Raw genomic sequence first — 5,401 nt, 5'->3', positions numbered from 1 at the left:
TCTACCAGAGGGTTAGGAGACTTACGGAAGGTTTCAAGACCGGGGCGAACTCCTGTAAGAACAACAATGGCGACCTAGTGACCGATGTCCAGAATATACTTAAATTGTGGAGGGAACACTTTTACAACCTACTGAATGGCAGCAGCGCTGAAAGTAGTGAAGACGCTAACTTGACGTAAACTTGATTTAAATGACGAAAAGTCACTTCAAATTTTAATAAAACTGACAAAATGTAGCATGCTTTTAGGATCATGCGTGTATATTAACGTTAACATCTGTGTGACATTTTTTTGTTTACGAATGTGTAGGCATAGAGAGGATTAGATGAAAATGCAATATTAGTAAATATTAGTTATAAAAAAGAATACTTTTAGGGTTATGAAAATATATTGACGTTTATATTATATATTGTGTGCGGCAACGCGAAGCGAACAACGAGAAATCATAATTATTTGTTTACGAATGTGTAGACATAGAGAGCATTAGATAACTTTGCGGTATATTATTAATTTTTCATTTAACCCTAGATTACTAACCTTATTTTTTATTCCTTTAATACTAACGTTCGCCGGTGAGGCTACTTTGAAAAAAAGTATACATTTTGTCTTTTTAAAACTTAAATTTATTTAAAAAATTAACTTAAACATATTTCATATGTTTCTAAATTAAAAAAATAAAATAATTTAATAATTTTTTTTTAATATTAATAAAAATAACTCCACACATATTTTATCATCTTTTTGAGAGGGGTAATTTAAAAAAATTAAAAAAAATATTTTAAAACGAACGAACTCAGACATTCCATAAATTATCTTAAAGGTATTCGTATTTACTTTAACACTTAAAAGGAATTCATTGTTTATCTTTTCTATTGTGACTTGTACCTACAAATGAAATCGACTTTTTTGTATCACATTGAGCCTTATGAATAAAAAGTAAGTAATTGATTTTTCTTAAAATTTTAGACCTTTTACGTAAATTTATTTGAATAAAGCAAGCAAAAGGTTTGAAATCTCAAGAAAAACCAACTGCTTAGTTTTTTTATACCCGAGCGCACTTGTGCACAAGGGTATTATAACTTTGTTCACATAACGGTTGTTTGTAACAGGCAAAACGAATCGAGATAGATATAGACAAATGTATACATAAATGATCAGAATGAAAAGAGAAATCGATTAAGCGGTGACTGTCTGTCCGTCCGTCCGTCCGTCCGTCTGTGCACACGATAACTCGAGTAAAAATTGAGATATCTTAACGAAACTTGGTACGCGACCTTCTTTTGGACGTGGGACAGACGGTATTGAAAATGGGCGAAATCGGATAATAACCACGCCTACCTCCCATATAACGGTAATTTTAAGAAATACGAAAACTGCGATATTTTAGTAACTACTGAAGCTAATTCACTCAAAATTGATACTTACAATGAGTTTCAGACGGAAAACATGAATATTATAAATTTTTGGAAAATGGGCGTAGCCACGCCCACTTATGGTTACATGTGTATATCTTGGTAACCGCTGCATCAATTTCTTCCAAACTTAGCACAGTTGTTGGCCTTAGTACAGCTTACTAAATGGCTGAAAATTTCGGACAATAACCACGCCTACCTCCCATATAACGGTAATTTTCAGAAAAACGAAAACTGCGATATTTTAGTAACTACTGAAGATAATTCACTCAAAACTGATATTTGCAATGAGTTTTAGACGAAAAATAAGAATATTACAAAATTTTGGCAAATGGGCGTAGCCACGGCCACTTATGGTTACATGTGTATATCTTGGTAACCGCTACACCAAAACTTCCAAACTTGGCACAGTTGTTGGTCCTGATACAGCATACCAACTGGCCGAAAATTTCTAAAATCGGACAATAACCACGCCCACATCCCATATAACGGTAATTTCGAGAAATACAAAATCTTCGATAAATCAGTAAATATTGAAGCTAATTTATTCAAAATTGATGATTGCAACAATTCTTTACCAAGAAATACGTTTATAACAAAATTTTGGAAAATGGGCGTAGCACCGCCCACTTGTGATCACATATATGTATCTCGCTAACCGTTCTAGCAATTTGTACCAAGCTCGGTATGGTTATTGTGCTTGCCACATAAAAGCAAACCGTTGAAAATTGTTGAAATCGGACTAAAATTGAGGCCGCTTTTCATATAACGGTAAATTTCAGATATGCTTGAAACTGCAATATTTCGAAATTTAAGGACGCTAATTTACTTAAAATGTATACACCCCGGCTTATCATGTAGCGGTAGCTTTCGGAAAGGTGGAAAACATATATTTAATACTTGCGCCGGGTATTTAATGTTCGGCTCCGCCCGAACTTAGACTTTCTTACTTGTTATTATTAAGGCCCATTCACTGAAATCTTCTTCCAAATTGTCCTCACTATCACTTAAATTCAACGCTATTTCTTCCGACCATTTTAGAACTTGTTCTTCATAGGTACCCCTCACGAAAAGTAAAAAAAAATTTAAGTTCAGTTATTAAGTAGCAGAAAATAGCCAAAAAACATGTTAAAAACTGAAATAAGTACAGCAAACAAAATTACCTTTACTACTAACGTTCGCCTGTCAGGCGTCAAGAGGGCGTGGAATTCAGCCGCGCAAGGCCACTGTACAATGTGTGTCTGCTAACAACCTCGCACAACGCTAAACTGAGTTGGCGTGAACGCTTACTTTGATCATAAAAAGCGTTCCTGAAATATCGCGAGAAAACCGAATTCGTTCCGCCTCACAGGAGTTAACGACGTTAATACATATACTGCATATATTACATACATACATACACTACATACATAGCTAACATGCCTGGTCACATACATTACATATATACATAAACTATAATGTACAAATAAACATGTTTGTCTCATAAGTAACAAAAGAATATGATAACACGAAAACACGTAAACAACCTACTGATAAACTATAACATGTTTGTCTCATAAGTAACAAAAGAATATGATAACATTGTAAACAACCTTCAATAACAAATTTACTCACTAAACCAATAACAAACACCATTTATCATCAGTAGTAGAAATGGTATAAATAGATGTAAGCATAAACATGTAAGGAGTTCGAGATTATACGAATTCAAATAAAGAGCTCTTGCTCAGAAAAATATAAAAATATTTTTTTTTAGAACTTTCCTTACTTGAGTATTAAACTGGGGGCTCAACCGGTCTTAAAAGCCATTTTCTAATCCTGTAACGTTACAAAGGATAAGGAAAAATATAAAATCCCACGGGAAGTAAGACTTCCAGCACTACATATTTGAAAAAAGTGCTTAAATAATTAATATAAACACAAACAACACACGATTCAAAACAAGTGAATCGAAAAGTGAAACACAAAGGCGAAACTGGATACCTTACGTAAATTAAAAACAATAAAAAAAACAAAAACTTACGACGACAACAGAAAACTAGAAAACCCAATAAAAATGGAGGAACAACTAGCTCAACCACACGCAAACATGGCTGCATTGGTAAATCAGATCCAACAACAACAGGCGGACTTCACAGAGAGAGTAGCTCGGCTAGAGCAACAAAACGCTCCACACGAAGTTGTACTACACGACGAAGTCAAACTTAACATCACCGACCCAAGGGATATAGACCTTGAATTGTTCAAATCTCTACCAAAATTCGATGGAGATAAAGAGCAATACCGATCATGGAGATCACAAGTTTGGACCTTCGTGGAAGCGATAAAGAACTTCCAATACCATCCAAAATACTACAGCGCCCTGGGAATCATACGAACAAAGATTACAGGACCAGCTGCGAATATATTAACAAATCACGACACCAAATTAAATTTTTATTCAATCATCAACCGACTTGACTATACTTATGCTGACCAACGCCCACTATATGTCCTCCTGGACCAAATGAAAAAAATCTCACAAGGAAGAAAAACTCTCGCAGAATTCCACGGTGAAGTATCTAAGGCACTTAATTTAGCCTTAGCCAAAATCGAAATGTCCAGTGATGACAACAACGAAGGTATGAAAACTTACGCCAACCAAGAGGCAGTAAGAACGTTCATCCTTGGCCTAAATTCAAAATATACCAGCGGTACACTGTATAGCCATAATCCAACAAATTTGGAATCGGCATACGCGACAGCCTGTACCATATAACACGATAACGTAAATGAAGAATTCGAAACACAGAACGTACAACCCAGATTCCAGCATCATAGGCAAAATCGGTGCACCTACTCACAACCACATCGTGAAGAGAGGTACTATAAGCCAAACATCAGAATTCAAAGAAACGACTACCAACAACGAGGAGACCATCAACAAAGAAGCTTCTTCAATCAACAAAGACAACCTGCACCTATTCCAATGGACGTGGACCACTTTAGACAATATGTCCCAACAAGTAGACGCAATAATGCCGTAAGTCACAATAATAATATACCTAACAATATATATAAGAGAGATAGGACATTCAGTCATAATAACGTAACTACTCCACAAAATAAGTCACAAAGAATAAATCAAGTAAATAGAGAAGATCTAGAGTCAGTAGATTTTTCAAATTACGAAGAACAATTCGAAGCAGGCAGTACTTTTTTAGGCGAATAAACGGGCTGCCTTGCTTACAAACAAAATGCGGCCTAACCGGCACGCCCGTTACCTTATTAGTTGACACTGGCTCCACTAACAATTACATAAATATAAATTGCAATATAGGAAAATCGATAAAAATAAAACCATTTAAAACCAAAACCTTACATGGTCACTCAATTATAAATTCTAAAAAAATAATAACGATGTACGGACATCATTTAACTTTCTATGAAATTAAAGAATTAAACGACTTTGACATGATACTCGGAGAACAGGGACTACGCCAAATAAAGGCAGAAATCAGTTTATTTGATTATAGTTTAAAATATCAAAGAAAAAAGGCCCTAAAAGTAGAAACAAAGATTAATTATACTATTAACAATAAAAAGATTAAAGATCAAGTCGATGAACTTATGAAGATAAATAATAATATTAGTGAAGCATTACCTTTTACAACGACGATACAAGCATCTATCAGGACTGAATCAGAAGATCCCATATGGACAAAACAATATCCATATCCCATGTCTGATCACGACTTTGTCAGGAAAGAAATTGAGAAACTTTTAAATAACGGTATAATACAGCCAAGCAAGAGCCCATATAACTCACCTATATGGACTGTTCCAAAAAAGGGCACCGATAACCAAGGCAAGCCCAAGCGAAGAATGGTTGTTGACTTTCAAAAGATTAATTCTCATACGATTACTGACAGATATCCAATTCCAGATGTTAATATGACAATACAAAACCTAGGAAAAGCAAAGATTTTTTCCACACTAGATTTAGAATCA

Source organism: Rhagoletis pomonella, unplaced genomic scaffold (assembly GCF_013731165.1).
Source record: "Rhagoletis pomonella isolate Grant_MI unplaced genomic scaffold, Rhpom_1.0 Rhpom_scaffold_00015, whole genome shotgun sequence".
NCBI lineage: Eukaryota > Metazoa > Arthropoda > Insecta > Diptera > Tephritidae > Rhagoletis > Rhagoletis pomonella.
Note: the sequence above shows the minus strand (reverse complement) of the source record.